The sequence below is a fragment of the Citrus clementina genome, unplaced genomic scaffold, assembly GCF_000493195.1.
Source record: "Citrus clementina cultivar Clemenules unplaced genomic scaffold, Citrus_clementina_v1.0 scaffold_5, whole genome shotgun sequence".
In the NCBI taxonomy this organism is placed as follows: Eukaryota; Viridiplantae; Streptophyta; class Magnoliopsida; order Sapindales; family Rutaceae; genus Citrus; species Citrus x clementina.
In genome coordinates this window covers 2,108,115-2,126,691 of record NW_006262201.1, presented here as the reverse complement: position 1 = coordinate 2,126,691, position 18,577 = coordinate 2,108,115, and the positions used below count along the sequence as shown (strand labels likewise).

Genomic DNA, 18,577 nt, shown 5'->3' with positions numbered 1-18,577 from the left:
TAAGCGTTTAGGAGGAAGTTCGGTGGGTTCCGCAAAGATGCCAGAATATGTCTCTAGGACCTTAGTAATAATTGAAGGTGCTGATATATCAGCTACTGAAGTGGTTATTGCCATAATCTGGAAAAAAATGCCTTGCTTTTCTTAAAGCAATAACCTATTAATTTCACCATGATTTGCCAAAGCCGGTGGCAGGGAATCATATCCAGTGAGTTGAACAGTTTGGCCTTTCCAAGTGAACTGCATAGTTAGCTTTGAGAAGTCCCACAATATAGCACCCAATGAACGTAACCACTCAGCACCCAACACAATGTCACAGCCACTTACTGGAAGTAAGAAAAAATCCAAGTGAAATTGGAAGCCTTGAATATTTACTGGGACGTGAGAACATTTTCCCGAGCTGCTGATCACTCCACCATAAGCTACAGTAACTTGAAACTGAGTTGTAGTAGTGACAGGGCACCCACATTGCTTAGCCAAAGATGGATTCAAAAAATTGTGAGTAGAACCGGAGTCTATTAATATAGTGACACCATGTTTTTTTTAAAGTCCCTTTCAGTCGCATGGTGTTTTGTGGGGTTGCTCCAGTGAGAGCCTTTAAAGAGACTTCTACTGTTTCTGGGAATTCCTCAAAAGCCTCAGCTTGTTCATCTTGATCGTCAATAACTGCATCCAGCAATAAAAGTTGAGGAGCTTTACAACGATGCCCAGGTTTAAATTGTTCATCACAATTGAAACACAATCCTTTGGCTCGTCTTTCAGTTTGTTCGGCAACTGATAGACGTCGAAATGGTGGGGATCCCGAAGGGGGTGGGCCTAATAAAGAGGGCTGTGATGACCCCCCAGTTTTGGTTATTGTGGGAGATGAATTAAGGAGTGGTGGCGATGGCCTGCTCATACTAGGCCGAGGTGGAATCCTTCGATTAGAAACAGCCGCGTATTCTTCTTGGAATCTTGCAAGCTCAAAAGTTTGTAGGAGACTTGCAGGTTTCAACATCTGCACTCCAATTTTAATATCCTCTCGTAATCCCGAAAGGAAGCAACTAATGAAAAATGATTCTGGTAAATTCCGAGTTCTATCAGCCAATCGTTTGAATTGGCGTTGATATTCAATAACAGTCCCAGTCTGTCGTAGTTTGGTAATGGACCCGACTGCATCACCGTCTTCGAATGTTCCAAATCGAGTAACTAGAGCTCGTTTGAATTGGGCCCAAGTCATATTACCCATAGTTTGCTCTAACCAGTGATACCAAGGTACTGCATCTCCATCGAGGTGTCCGATAGCAAGGGACAGCACATCTGTCTCAGGCAAGGCAGCCAATCGCTGATACTGTTCACAGCGAAAGATCCAGCTTGTCGGATTTTTCCCGCTGAAAACCGAAAAATCCAGCCGTATATGGCGGGGTTGCACAAGTGCTCCTCCAATACGTCCTACAGGTTCGGGTTGTTGATTATTGTTTTGTAACGGTTGGTTGTTGTTTCTATTTTCTTGAAACCGGATGAATTGATCGCGGAGACTTAAGATTAATTCTTGGAGGTCGTTGGACTGTTGGGATAAGACCTCAACCTTCTCATTGAATTGATGAGATAATTGCTCCACCCTTTCTTCCAATTCCTTAACAGTCATTATGCCCAAGAAAAAAAAAACTGCTCTAATACCATATGTTAGGCTACTACTTTGAGATAGCAATTTAGAAGAGACGAATTGATGAGAATAATGAGAAGAAGTGGCCAGAGGGGAAAAGAGAGTTTTAGAAGCAATTCTTATTCTTTATTAAAGTAGCAACAGTTCCTTATATAAGCCAAAGAGATCCTACGAAAATAATAATTCCTAATAACATAATAACTTAATAACTAAACCTTAACGGAAAAGGAAATAATGCAGATCTAAGACTAGGATTCTAACAGGTAAGGACGAATGACGACAAGATGACATGACCGCGATGGTGATGATGACAAGCTAACATGAGTGCGGCGACGACGAAGACAGGCTGACTAATAAGTGACGATGGTGGATAGGGTGTGTGTGTCGACAAAAGTGAGAGAGATGCTGAGGGGGTATGTGTGTGTGTGAAAGATGAAGTGAGAGTGCAGAGGTGTGTGTGTGTCGGCTGGTGTGAGAAAGATGGTGTGTGTTGTATTGGGGCGCATGTGTGACAAATTTTAGGGTTTAGATTTATATAGGGATGGCAATGGGGCAGATATGGGTTGGATCTACTCTGCTCCATATCCAAATCCATAATAAAAATCAAGATCCATACCTGCTCCAAATCCGTCATGAATCCATATTTTTCGCCCCATATCCAGATCCAAAAAAGAAATAAATATCTATATCTGCTCCAAATCCGAAAAAAAATTAAAATCCATATCTACTCTAAATCCGTCATGAATTCTAAAATTCAGTAATAAAAAAGTAATAATTTTTTAGATTGAAAATTGAAGGCTAAAATGTATTGATAACAAATAAATTATATAACTTTTACACCAAAACAACAAATAAGAAAGATAATAAAATATCATTCAGAAGTAATTGCAGGAGTAAGATCAATCTAATATTCTATTGTCTCCTTCATCATTCTAATATCCACGATACACCTACCATTATCCCTACAACATTAGATAATGACATATAAATTAAATATAATTTATATTCAGTCCTTTATTATTTTTATTATGACCATATTTGACTAAATATATGAATAACTATATTCCTTAAAAATTATTTGGCTAATATAATAAAATATATTGTCAGGTTATATTACTTGGCTTGCAATTTGAATATTGCATGTACATGCTTTGGGGCTGGATGACCTTTAAATTTACAAAACTAACCTTTAAGTTTTAAGAGTTTAATTGCATGGTAAATACTACTAATATGCTATGAATAAAATTTATTATCATTATAATTCCACAATTGTTAAGAAACTTTTAAAATAAAATAAAATTAAAAGATGAGTGGATATGGATATGAATTTAGATATTAAGATAGATCCAGATCTGCTCCAGATCCGTCTTAAATCCGCACATCGATATCCAAATCCGATCCAAATCCATTTTAAACCGATCCAAATCCGATCTGATTGGATTTGGATCACGTGGATCTTGGATCAGATCCAATCCATTGCCATCCCTAGATTTATATTTGACTTATTTATGTTTTTTATTTTAAATTTTATTTAGTATTAAGTGAAAGAACCGATTGGTTTGTCGGTTTGTCGGTTTGGTTCGATTTTGAGCCTAACCAAGTACAAACCAATCGGTTCATAAATTTCCAAACCATTTGGTTTTTGCACTTAAAACCAAACTCGGTTTGGTTCGGTTCGGAAAAAACCGAACCGTTTGCCCACCCCTAATGATTAGGCTTCAATATGTTGGTTTTATATCAAGGCCACAATGAGTAATAATATTGATATGAATGTATCTTGATGTTTAAGGATGAGAGTGGGCTCGTGGTTGAGGTTGTCATTCTTCTCATTACTGAGGATCGAGATAATTAGATTAATGCATAGTACGTCTATTTTACTATTAAATTACTTTTGATTCAAGGTATGTACTATGTTGAAAGAAAAGTATATGAAACTGATTTGTTTAGTCAATTACAATATTTTGTTAAGTAAAAATCATTCTTTAAAATTATTTATAACAAAACTATATTTACTAAAAACTTGTGTTATAAATTGTCTCAAAAATGAAAGCTTTCATTAAATTGTTTTAAGTCAAATACTTTGAAATAATTATCAATTATTTAAATGTAATTTACAGAAGTCTACAAATGATTAAAAGTTCAAGAACGGTTTTAAATGATTTGGCTCATTGTCTGTAGTAATATTATGTTATGGAAGGCTAGCCAGATTTTGAGCACATATGATGTTAATATTAATGATTCCCGCGGGGTACAATACCCTAAATGATATTATATTGCTAGGTCACCAGGTTTACAGGTGATACTATGTGGCATGAGATAATTACATTTTATGTGTTTCAAATGTTATTGTTATGCTTGAAATACTAATTAGGCAACTCAAGAAGGGGGGTGAATTGAAATTTTAAAATTTAAGTTAAGCAAACCACGCAACAATTTAATCTAATGCCTTAATGGAATAAAAACAATAAATTCAATAAAGCACAATAATAAGAGAGTAAGGGAAGAGAAAATAAACACAATGATTTTTACGTGGTTCGGCAATCCCCGCCTACGTCCATGCCTCCAAGCTCACCGGGCTTGAGGATTTCACTAAGTAAGCCTCCAAGGCTTCAAATGCTTACAATTGACTTCCAAGGTGTCAATAAACCTTCACAACAAGAGATTATCCCAAATCTTTTAACCCAAGTGTATCCCAATACTTACAATCTCTTAACTTGATTTTACAAATGAATTTCTCTCACACAATGTGTTTGATCACAAATGAAAGCTCAATGTGTGAATGAATGAGATGAATACAAGGATTTAAAGCTCAATGAAAGTTGTATTCTCAATATTTTGCTCAATGATAATCGTTGGAAATCAGCTTGTTTGAATTGGATTGAGCTTATTTATAGTTGGAGTTAAAAACTAGCCATTATTGACTTTTTACACGAAAACGGTTCGCCGTTAATCGTTATCGGTTAACCGTTTTGACTGGTCCAAGTTACCGTTGGGCTGAATTTCAAATAAACGGTTTGCCGTTTAGGCTTACCATGTCACCGTTAAATTCCAAAGACCTGCAAAACAAATTTGGCTTAATCGTTCTCACTAAATGGTTCAAGGTTAGCAATCTGAAAATTATCGGTTCACCATTTTTCCATAAGCGGTTTACCGTTATTTTTCATAATCATCATTTTAACAATCCTTTGCAGAACATGCTCGTTGGAAATTATCGGTTCGCCATTTTTCACAAACGATTAGCCGTTTGCTACAGTGACTACTACAGTGAAATTATTTTTTAAAATTATATTTTGCCCCAAAACTATCTATAATTATACTATAGCCCAAATCGTCATAAAACTTTACAAATCAGTCAATTTCCGTATTTTTAAAACTTTTTCAATTTGACCATGAACTTGAAAACTAACCAATTTTATATAAATATTTTTCCTTTAAGTATAAAACCTTATATTATCAAAATAATGATTTGTTTAAAATGTATGAAAAATAATTTGAGCTTTTACAACCTTAATCATTCTTAATCTTGTTTGTTATCATCAAAATCAACATTATGGATGCATATATGCTAACAATGCTTAAAAGATTTAAATGACTTTATGATGGTGTGACTTATTTTTGCTAAATGATGATTTACAAAGGTAATTTCCCTTATTATTATTATGCATTTTTACAAAGGTAATTTCCCTTATTATTATTATGCATATTTAAGAAATTTTATTAAATTATATTTTAATAGTTTTTGATATTGTGCATGAATTTACTTATCGAGTTGACGGCTCACCCGTCGTTATCACATTTTTGCAAAAAGAGTTAGATGATGTGAGATCATGGTCTTAGGAGGAAGAATAAGAGCTTAGTTTCTTTTGGGGATTAATGTTACATTGATAATCTAAGAACAATCTAACTTCCTTTGGGATGATATTTATTTGAGGATATATTATTTCAGAATTTATTTATATTCTTTTAGAGGTTTAGAATATTTATTGTTGGTTATTACTTTGAAAGTTTTAAATATGAGAATGATGAAATTCAGTTTCGCTTCAATTCTGCCATAGGACTTTGTTAGTGGAATTGGAGTGTCAGAATAATATTAAATTGCCCTCTAGAGTTGTGTGGTTGGTCTTATGTATCAACACATTCCCTTAGAGAATCTTTTAAGTTTCTCAGTGCTCTCTTCTTAATGATGTGATGTCAAAAAAACTAGAAAAATATGTGTAACTTAGGGATCATAACCACTTATGTGGACAACTTTTTCTTATTATCATTAGATATTCCTAATTCTGCCCATCATAAAATTAAAATATCATTAGGTCTCTACACATTAAAGCCCACGCCATATTAAATACATTAAAGTTTATAATACCAAAAACCTTAATAGATTACTTTTAATTTGGATTTAACCTTATATGACAGTCTGCAATACATAATTTTACATATCAGCCCAATACTGGATGAAGAATCCAACAATGCCATATTAAAAAAAAAAATTCCTCTTGATGAAATTAGTTATATAAAACCAATAAAAGTACTGATGATTCCTATATTTCTCTGCCCTATGCTAATACAGAAACATCTGACGTCAGAACCAAAACAATGAGAACTCTATACAAGCAAGACCAAAAGGTTTATGCTAGCTTGCTGAGTCATCGACCACAAGCCTAAAGCAACTTTCAATGTATCACAATTAAAGCAACCTAACCAAATATGTTTACCAAAATACTGTTCCGTTTCTTACTTTGATGCATTTATGACTTTCCTGTAGAATGAGTTCATAACTCTTTGGGAGGCTACCAGTACTTATATAGAGATGAGTCTTTTCACCTCTATATAACTCATCCATGGAGAATGTGACGATAAACTTGGAGTATTTCCCTTGCAGGTCATTTGAAAGCTTCATCTTAAATCTTTCTCTCCTCTTTTTTTTTTTTTTTTTGGCATATTAACCAATTAATAATCCAATATCTTCAGTTGCTTAATTTTTGCATTTCACTGCGCATGATGCAGTCGAAGATTATCGATGCTTTGAAAGACAATGTGTTCTTTTCACTTGGTCATTCTTCCTTTGAGAGCATATCTATGGTGCCACGCTAGAGTATCATGAATGTTATTTGGGATACTGATAGATGGCTTCAGAAATATTGTGTCTCAAACACTTAATTGATGTCTGTTAATATTGAAGTTGAAACCTGTGAGTTATTGATTCAAAATCTGAGGGCTGGAAATTCTATTAAAGAAGTTTTACTGAAGTAACGTTTCCTGGGAGCCAAATTAAAAGCTTAGATTGTGCTTTAATTTCGTGCAATCGGTTCTTAATTAGGTGTTACTGTTTCACCAAGTTTCATAATTAATTGGTTCATTTAATCTTGATTAATTTCTTATTAAGTGGATCAAGATTCATCAAAGATAGCTTTAGATCAAGCTTGATTAGGTACTTAATTAGCAACAGCGTAAAATGAATGAAGTGTTTGGAAGAAGCTATTTAACACTGATACGTATAAACAATTACAAATTTATTAACCATCCTAAATCCAATCTATTATATAACAATTCATATTTCTATTTTCACTCATTTTTCTAACCACATATTACACCACAAATATTTTTTTAACACTTGGATTCTTTTGCTAGAAAATAAAATTGCTTATTTTTTTGAAGCACAAAAAAATTAGGATTTTCATTTGCAATATTTATCATCATTAACAATACTGCCAAAAGGTGGATAAACAATATTCTCACGAAAATTTTATAATAGAAAATTTATTCATAAGTGTATAATGCTAAAATAAGTATCTAAAATGATATTCAACAGAAGAAGCTGGCCTAAAATTAAACCTGCGAAAGGAGTTTTCATATTCTTCAAATTAGAAAACATATCTGCTAGTTAGCTTTTGGTGAATCAGAATCAGAACTCAAAAGGTATAACTAACTAAGTTGCTTTGCGAGTTTTTGTTTTGGCTTGATACAATATCATGGAATACTATATGTAGAGAATGAAATTTTGGTTTCTCACATCAAGCTTTTACTTAAACCCCAAATATATCTTTAGCGCAAAAAGATCTCGATTCTCATATAACAAAGAACTGATAGAACATTTATGATCGATGCTGACTATATAAGGATGTTACACACCATTTAGGAAATATAGACATTCTTTAGACGATCTAAGTCACCTTAGCTGCGCAATAATTAGCTAACCAACATGCGGTGTTCGTTAATTTAAGGGAAAAAAAGAAAGAAAAGAGAACATAATTAAGCATATATATATGGACAGGCTAATTTAATCAACACATTAACAAACGCAACAATTTTATTCACTAATTTACTTTTTTAGGAAGACACCACACAAGATAGTAAATAAAAAAAAACTCTTATATATATCAAGATATCTTATTAAGTAGAACTGAGTAAACAGACACTCCCACATTGATAGATAATAACAGTACCCATCTTTTTATTTAAATAAGCATAACATAAAAAGTAATATTGTATGCACTTAACCAATTTGGTCAATATTTTTCCCGTATTGAGGGATAACAAGAAGATCCAGATTGACGTCATTCGCAACGTTATCATCAACAATACTGGCAAAAAAATTCCATGGCCGACCCTCCAACCAATCATCATTACCTGTAAATTTTATATTAAAAATATATTAACAAATGCATGTTTTAAAATAAGAATTATGAATGATATTCAAATGAAAGTAAAGCTGGCCTAAAAACCTGCGCAGGTTGTTTCCATATTCTTCATATCTGGAAAGATCTCTGCTTCCGGAATCAAAACTTAAAGAGTAATTCAGTTGCTTTTGCGAGTTCTTGCTTCTGGTTTGATATAGCATAAATGCATGTATTTATAGATAATGCAGTAGCCGACTGTGCCAAGGCGGGCGCATTATGTGGACGTTGTTAAACTAATAGGCAATATCAATAATAGTCTTTTCTTTCAAAAAAAAAATTGGAAAATATGGCCAGAACCGCCAAAGCGTGGTGGTTTTCATTTTTCTGAAATATTTTTTAATGGCTCACGTGGCTTAATTTTTTGAAAATTAATTAAGAGCTAGCTATAGTACAATTTGCGAGAATAACGTGGGAGCTTGCTGGGCCCCATGGCTCAACATCGTACACAGCTAAAGTCCATACCAAATTACCAATCATTCAAGATCAGCGTTACTTAATTAATAAATTCCACATCATTCTCGCATTAGGTGTCGGAATCCAAAGCAATGTATAAGAGACAATACTGCGAATGAAATTAATAATTTCATGTCTTCCCAATCTTAACCCTCCATTAACTCATCTTTATTAAGACTTTAATCTAATAGTTAGAAAATTATATTTAAATTTGTGTTTAAAATTGGGAAATTTACAAAACAAGCCAAAAAAATTAGGCATTTTTCAACTTTAACCCCTCAAACTTTTTTCTTTCAACATTAGCCAAATCACCAAATTGTTGACGAAATTACCCTCCTCATTCTCACGTTTCCCTCAAGGGAATTCCTTCCCCTCTCACCAAAATCTCATCACCGGAAGTGCTATAGATTGTCGGCGGCGGCGTAGATCGGCAGCGGAGGAAGTTGTTGCCAGCTGAAAGAAGCTAAATCACGTTGAAAATCTTCGGAGATATCCAAAATCAAAGAAAAAAGTTAAAAACCCTAGGTGAGTTGTTATTGCCATTTTTCTTGTTGTTGTTTGGGATGTTGTTGTTGTTGGTGGTGTTTTAATGGCGGTGGTGGGTGAGATGCATGTGGGAAAGGGAAAAGAAGAGAAAGGGAAGCGGAAGCCAACTCGCTCGCGCGAGGGCGTGGCGATGCGCGCGGCGTGCGCAACTCAAGCGCGCGACATGCGCATGTCGCGCGCGCGAGGTACGCACGCCGCGCGCGAGATGCGTGCTACAGGCGCTGCGTCGCACGCGAGATGCGCACGTTGCGCCCATCTCGCGCGCGAGGCCGCGCCCTCGCGCAAGGGAAGCCAAGCTGGCACGGGTTGCGCGCAGGCACGCAGCTCGCGCGCGCGCTTGGCTTGGCTTCCCTCGCGCGAGCCTGTCGCACCAAGAGGTGCTGCCTCTTGGTGCGATGGGGTGCCCGTCGCACCAAGAGGCTGTGCGTAGCGTTGCCTTACTTTTTTTATTCTTTTGTTCATAATTTTTTAATGTGTGATACTTTTAACTTGTACCAGATAAATGGGCAAATCAAAATTAGCATTGCATAACCCACCCTGACCGATTAAAGAACCGGGAATGATGAAGATACCTTATGTTGATCACTTCCCTGGGCGTATCACGAGTATGTGCAAATTAGATGTCGTTGTTAATGCCATCCGGGAAAAATTAACAAGGCAACAGTTGAAACTTTTTAAAGACGATATATTTGGGCATTTCCTACAGTGCCGGAGCTATCCGTTCAGTGGCGTGATTGTGCACAATATATTGCTTCGGCAAGTGTCACATGGCGATGGAAATGACAAAGATGAGTTATGGTTTCAAGTTGGCGACCATTTGATACGGCTATCGATTGGAGAGTGGTGCCTAGTAACGGGACTTTGCTATGGCGAAAAAGTATTCCTGACGAAGTATAAAACAAATCATAGGTTACTTAATAAGTACTTTGGAGGCAGGAATCGCGATATAAATCTTGGCCAGTTCGAGGAAATATTTATGAACTTACACTTCAAGACTATGAATGACACCGATGCGCTAAAAATTGCCATGTTTTACTTTGCTGATAGAGTGCTACACGGAAGAAAGGATCATTGTCAAATCAATTTCAATTTACTTAATGAGGTAGATGACATAAATCATTTTCGAAGTATTCCGTGGGGTCGTTTGTCATGGGAAACAATATATAAAAGCATTGATAATGTATTGAACGGCAAAGCCAAAAAATTTAAGAAGGCAAGCGTAGAAAATCCATTGCATAGAATTGAGAAATACAACTTGTACGGCTTTACGTCGGCAGTGCATGTGAGTGAAGAAGTTTTTTTATAACTTAGTTTTGTTATAATAAATATTTAACGACACGTTTTCTTACTTCAATCAATGCGCCATCCAGTACAGGGCCAAACGAGGTGGATCCTGACCCCACGAGCCAAATAGGACTGGAGCAGAGTCCTGTTGAGGATGCCGGTGCTGCCGACGACCATAATGAATCCGCACATGATTCAGATGACAGAAATGAGCCAGAGGTAACTTCTGTCGTCTTGAACATCTACAATGCACATATACCTATCCGGCATTTTGCCATCACTTTGTTATTTGCGTAAATTGTAGGCAAGGACTAAGTTCCGCAATGATTATTTCGTTGGACGATTGGAAAAAATAGAGTCTTCCATTCACGAGTTGAGGTCGGAACTTCAGACTGGACACAGTTCCATTAACGAACTGAGGTCAGAACTTATGGCAGAACGCAGAGAAGCACAACAATATAAATTATAATAAGAGTTCAGAATCCATGATTAGTTACAATGACACAGTCAGTTTGGATTCGAAACAATGAGATTTTTACATCTCTTGCGGTTATGACCTGGTTGGTTGAGGTGTGTCACTGTGCCCTCATTCGCTTTGGTCAAAACGTGAGAGCATTTGGGAAGTAAGTTGTATGACTCTGCAGGGTTCCCTTGTACTATTTCAAGACCGACTTCTTTAGCCCGATATGCTTGCTGATATGTTAACTGGACCCCGTATTCTTGCTGCATGTCTGCTCTAATGTCATTCGGCGTGTATATCCGTTTATCCTGAATAAATTTATCCGCGATAAGATGGCCAACAACCCGACTCCTAACTTGACGGAAGCCATTAGGTAAAACCTCATTAGAGCACGTATGAACATTGTCAACTCTTCTCACTACCCAAGGAACATTATGCTCATCCTAACCTCTTGTTGCCCGAAGACGCCAATTACATGATTCCGAAGAACAATGAGCCTCAAAGCGTGTCGTTGTGGACCGTGCAATCTTGAAATCAAACTTTTCCCGCAAGGCCACTTTGCGCAATTCCAGTATTAACTCATTCTTCTCAGCGAACAACTTTCCCACACCAATGTCGGCAGAATTACAGCTTCTAACTAAGTCTGGAGCAACCAAGTTTGAAGGCAAAACTGGAGCAAGACTCACCAGGGGATCAACTGTTGACCTCCTCCTCGAACGGGCCATCGAAGGAATAGGTCGATTCTCTCTATTGTTAACAGGAATATCATACTGATGCTCATCCTCATCATTGATAGGAATATCGGAATGACCAGTGTCTCTATCATCAACTTCAGTATTGGAGTTCATGCCTTGCACATTATCAGCTTCTGTGTTGTTGGTGTTATAACCAGGATCATCATAACTGCGGAACTCATTATTTTGAAATGGAGAGTAATGTTGCCCTAACGATGTCCCTAATGGTAACACATTATCTTCAACATCCGCTAACGTAATGCCATTATCATCAATAGTGTCATTGTTTTCGTTGACTGGTGAGTAATGTTGTTGGAACGACATTTGTTGTGGTAACACCTCTTCCTCAATATCGGGGACAGACTCGTTTGCTCTAAACGAACTTTCACTTTCCACAAGTGGCTCAGAATTTTCGGCCGAAGCTCGAGGATGTGTGGTGACAAATATAGGGATGCATCCATAATTGACCACATCAGAGGCCATGTGCAGCACAACATTAACCATTTCATCATTAAATATATCCATAGGTAGTGAACATGCACGATACATTGTGTTACTAGATCTCAAAGTTGTCTTCATCGACAAACTATATTCAATAGGATTTATCTGTAAAACTTCATACACCCTTGCCATAAATTGCTCAAACGTACAATCTTTCCGAACTAAAAATGCTGTATTCTTCGCATTCACGTACTCCGTACGGCCATCTGCTAATGTCTCCCACCAACCGTCATAACATAATTGAAGTACAACGGAATCCATTAAACCTAAAAAAAAAACAAAAGAGATAAGATTTCACGCTACAAAACCTAGTAAATATGAATTTGCAGTACATTTATGTGGATGAAATGAAGTATACAATTTTGGATTTACTTCGTCTCATCGTAAGCTTCGAAACGATATATTATACGCCTAAAGCGGACACATGTAGCCCAAGTTATTACTTTCGAAAAATAACTTAAATTTAGTGAGACAGGCGCCTGTCCCACTTGCCTGTCTCACATAAAACCAGTGGTAATAAGTGAGACATGCGCCTGTCTCACTTGCCTGTCTCACATAAAACCAGTGGTAACAAGTGAGACAGGCGCCTGTCCCACTTGCCTGTCTCACATAAAACCAGTGGTAACAAGTGAGACAGGCGCCTTTCTCACACGCCTGTCCCACTTGCCTGTCGCACATATTTTGGTGAGACAGGCAAGTGGGACAGGTGCCTGTCTCACATAAAACCAGTAAATTTATGTGAGACAGGTGCCTGTCTCACTTGTTCTGGGCTTCTGTTTCACTCGATTTTTCAGGGGTTTCAATGATTGATTTTAATTTCTCAACTCAAACTAACTACTTTAACAAGTCACATTGTTTTGTTAATGAAAAATAACAACATTTGCAATAAAAACTCACTTCAATTTCGAACTCAAATGATAAAATCAATAGATTAAAAGTTTAGGTTATGGTAAGAGTATAAACTAACCTTAAAAGCTCTCCAATTGATAATTATATCTTCAATTATGTAATGCTTGTTTGATGAAATTTGCTAATTTATTGAGAGTAATGGAGTTTGTTGAGTGATGAAGTTTGTTAAGTTGAAAAGAGAAAAATGGTGGAAGTGCTGGAATTGAAAAGGGAAAGTGGCATGTATTTGTAAATTTGATGAAAATGATGAGGGTAATGTAGTCCAAAAATAGGGTGTTTGGCTAGTTATGATAGAAAAAAGTTTGAGGGATTAAAGTTGAAAAATGCCTAATTTTTTTGGCTATTTTTGTAAATTTCCCTTTAAAATTGTATGTCTTCAACCATTATTCTTTTTGTTTTTAAAATAAGAAAATTCATGATTGTCAGCTCACTTTAAACCTTTAGGTTGATTACAATTTAATGGTTAAGATTTTGTGTCAAAACTTCTATTGAAAATGTGGGCTTCCGATCCTCTCTCTAAAATTATGTCTCTTGAACCATTATTTTTTTTTTTAAAATTCATTTACAATGTTTTAAAAGTCATTTCAATACTTTAATAAAGTGTAGGAACTTTCATTAGAAAATATATATATACTAATGGGGATATCTTCATTTTAATAATGTGAGAATGTCATTAATAAATAAAAAAATATATATATAGAGTTTAATGCAGTAACAAAAAAAAAAGCAACAGCTAATATATTAAAATTTATATTTTTTAAATATTTTAATGGTAATTCTCACTTTAACAAAGTAAAAAAATTCTCACTAAAAAAGTATTATATATATAAACATATATATAGACACACACTTACTGTATTATCGAAATTCGCATTTGTATATAATGTCGTTATTGCTAAAGATTAATGATAAGAGTACTTAACCCCACTACTTAACCAGTTTGGTCAATGTTTCTCCTAGTGGCGAAGCTAGTACTATTTTTTGGGGTGGGCTAGATTTTTTTTTAAATTTAATTACTTCTCAAAAAATTTATTCTATACAAATGAAATTATTAAAATACACTAGACAAGTAAAAAATTAATAATAAAATTATAAAAATACAATGTAAATAAAAAAAACAATATCGAAGAAATTTCGTCTTGCAATTCTTCAAAAAAGAAAACTCATATATTATCGTATCTGAATTATATTGTCTGTGATAATAATACATTACAGAATTATTAATTATTTTATCAAAAAATTTGACAAAAGTATAAGCTAATAACTAATTCAAAAATAATATGAGCATGTGGGTGCGGCAGAGACTGGCCGTCACTCATGAGGTGACAACTTGATGACTTGAACAGTTAAATTTTAAGGAATTTAGAATTTGAATAATTTGGATCCGTTAGTCAAGGATTTGAGTTAATTTTTCGATTTAGAGAAAATAGATATTGACTATAATTATTAGTTATATTTTATATTTTATTATAATTTTTTTTAAAAAAATTATAATTAATTAATATTTTTTTTCAAGAAACTAACTCGGGCTACAGCCCGAGTTAACCTCCTTAGAGCTTCGCCTCTGGTTTCTCCCATATTGAGGGACAGTAAGAAGATCAAAATTGACATCATTCGCAATGTTATCATCAACAATACTGATAAAAAAATTCCATGGCAGACCCTCCAACCAATCATCATTACCTGTAAATTTTATATTAAAAATATATTAACAAATGCATGTATTAAAATAAGAATTATGAATGATATTCAAATGAAAGTAAAGCTGGCCTAAAAACCTGCGCAGGTTGTTTCCATATTCTTCATATCTGAAAAGATCTCTGCTTCCGGAATCAAAACTCGAGAGTAATTCAGATGCTTTTGCGAGTTCCTGCTTCTGGTTTGATGGGTCCAGGCGTCCAGCTAGCTTTCAACCGACAGTGAGGTTGCTTCTAGTTTAATGCTAAGTTACAATTATTGTAACTTAGCATTTGCCCAATATCAATAAGGTCCGCCAATGTTGCAATAGTACACTACACTACCTTGTATTTTCTGCAAAATTCAACAGGCACTAAAAATTACAAACATATAAGTCATTTTTTGAGATAAAATGACATTTGAAAAGAATTTTAATTTGTTATTATTATTATTATTATTATTATTATTAATATCATTATTATTATTTAAGATTATTGCTATTAAATTTTATTATTTTTATTTATTTTAATTATTATTATTTATGATTATTACTGTCATTATTATTATTATTAAAATTTTATTACTTTTATTATTTTAATTGTTATTTTACCACAATTAATTCATTATTATTAATATTTATCTTATTATGATTAAAATTATTGTTATTATTAAAATATATTAACTTTATTATTTTAATTATTATTAATTATTGTTGTTATTTTTTTTATTATTAAAAATTAGTAAAAAAAATTATTATTTTAATAATTATCATTATTAATATTATTATTTCAGTTAATTTTTTTGTTTTTTGTTATTATCATTATTGTTGTTAAATTTTATTAATTTTTTGTTTTAATTAACATTATTGTCACAATTCTTATTTTTAGTTTATTATTATTATTATTGTTGTTAAATTTTATTAATTTTTTGTTTTAATTAACATTATTGTCACAATTCTTATTTTTAGTTTATTATTATTATTATGATCAGGCTACGATGCAACTGTGGTATCGTGCCACAGTTGCACCACAGGTTTTCCCTTATTATTATTGTTGTTGTTGTTATTTTTATTGTTATTGTTGTTGTCGTTGTCGTTGTTGTCGTTGTTTTAATTATAATATATACAAGTAATATTAGGGACACAATTAACAAATGGTATTTTAATAACTTATAATTGTCTATTCCAATTCTAAAATAAAGTAAACACATATATGAGAATATTGTTCATTCCGATTTCGATTCATACAGTTCAAGTAAACAACTTATTTTGATTCAAATTCCTTATTACAATTCTAGTTCGTTTTGATTTTTGTTTAATAAATGCACCATTAGAATGTGTTTAGAATAGATTATTTTATATTGTTACAAAATTGTTCACATTAATTTATTGTTTACCTATGTTTGGAAGTTTTGAAAGTTAGATTGTGGTCAATTATATAATTCACTACAATGTGCTAACTTTTGCCTTAATTGAAACATTAAATATATTTAAATTATATTTTTATTTTTACTATAATAATTATAATATTAAAAATAAATTATATTATAATATTATTTTATTATATCATATTATATTTACATTTTAATAATTAATATAATTAATAATAAATTTAAATAATGAGAGTAGATCTAGAAATGATAGTAATAATTAGATAATTATGAAATATTTATGAATTTGTGGAATAAAGCAAACATAGACTTTATTTTATATTTAACGGGTTGTGGCTCTTATAAACAAGTATTGAATCATGCATTGTAAAATGTTATTTTTTACTTTTCTTTGTTAAAGTGAAAAACAAGATGGTTTCATTTTTGTTGGAAAATGAAAACTGATTCTGTTTAGTCCTAACCAAATGCATTTTCTTATTTTGTGTTTTTATAAAATGAAAAATGACAAATGTAAAATGGTACTAAATGCACCCTAAATTTCACATGATTCTCGCATTAGGTGTCGCAATCCAAAGGCAATATATAAGAGAGAATAATGCGAATGAAATTAATAATTTCGTAACATCTAATCTTGACCCTCCATTAACTCATCTTTAATCTACTAGTTAGAAAATTATATTTAAACTTGTGTTTAAAATTATATCTCTTGAACCATTATTCTTTCTGTTTTAAAAACAAGAAAATTCATGTCAGCTTACTTTAAACCCTTAGATTGGTGAATCGGAATCAAAACTCGAAAGTTATAACTAAGTTGCTTTTGCGAGTTTTTGTTTTGGCTTCATACAATATCATGGAATAGTATATGTAGAGAATGAAATTTTGGCTTTTCACATCAAGCTTTTAATTAAACCCCAAATTTATCTTTAGCACAAAGAGATCTTCATTCTCATATAACAAAGAACTGATAGAACATTTAAGATCGATGCTTAGCATATAATGATGTTACACGCCATTTAGGAAATATAGACATTCTTTAGACGATCTAAGTCACCCGCTATAGCTGCGCAATAATCAGCTAACCAACATGCGGAGTTCGTTAATTTAAAGAAAAAAAAAAAGAGAACATAATTAAGCATATATATATGGACAGGCTAATTTAATCAACACTTTATAACAGACGCAGCAATTTTATTAAGTAATTACCTTTTCCAGGAAGACACCACACAAAGATAGTAAATAAAGAAAAACTCTTATACATATCAAGATATCTTATTCAGTAGAACTGAATAAGCAAACACTCACACATTGATAGGTAATAACAGTACCCATCTTTTTATTTAAATAAACATAACACAAAAGAGTAATATTGCTTGCATTTAACCGGTTTGATCAATATTTCTCCCATATTGAGGGACAGTAAGAAGATCGAGATTGACATCATTCGCAATGTTATCATCAACAATACTGGCAGCAATCATCCATGGCACACCCTCCAACCAATCATCATTACCTGTAAATTTTATATTAAAAATATATTAACAAATGCATGTATTAAAATAAGAATTATGAATGATATTCAAATGAAAGTAAAGCTGGGCTAAAAACCTGCGCAGGTTGTTTCCATATTCTTCATATCTGGAAAGATCTCTGCTTCCGGAATCAAAACTTAAAGAGTAATTCAGTTGCTTTTGCGAGTTCTTGCTTCTGGTTTGATATAGCATACATGCATGTATTTATAGATAAAGCAGTAGCCGACTGTGCCAAGGCGGGCGCATTGTGGGGGCGTAGTGAAAGTAATAAGCAATATCAATAATAGTCTTTTCTTTAAAAAAATAATAATAATAATTTGGAAAATGTGGCCAGAACCGCCAAAGCGCGGTGGTTTTTCATTTTTCTGAAATATTTTTTAATGGCTCACGTGGCATAATTTTTTGAAAGGGTAATTTTTAAAAACCTCCCCTGAGGTTTGGGCTTGTTGCAAGTAGATGACGAGAATTGATTTATTTATAAAAAACCCCCTACCATCAGTTAAGTTTAACATTGACCGTTAGTTGACCGTGCAAAGACAATATTACCCTTAACAATAGTTTGTAAACGAAAATAACTAAAAAAAAACTAAAATTATTGGTGCAAAAAGCACAAACCCTATTTTTTGACAATTTTATCATTGTCAATTCTAAAAATTTACAATATCATAGGTAAAGATTATGACTATTTCATTTTTAAATTTTTAATTTTATCTTTCTTGTAGGAATTTTAAGGAAATATCAATAATTTAAAGAGGATTTTTTAATTTTTTAATTTT

The 18,577-nt window shown here is 33.4% G+C and overlaps 1 long non-coding RNA gene across 1 annotated transcript; it reads right to left on the bottom strand.

Annotated features, from left to right (window-relative positions):
- Positions 1–17,439: 17,439 nt before the first annotated feature.
- On the bottom strand, positions 17,440–18,007 carry LOC112098461. Its single transcript, XR_002905562.1, has 2 exons — positions 17,878–18,007; positions 17,440–17,782 (listed from the first exon to the last, which is right to left on the bottom strand). It is a non-coding gene; the product is annotated as an uncharacterized LOC112098461 (long non-coding RNA).
- Positions 18,008–18,577: the final 570 nt, after the last annotated feature.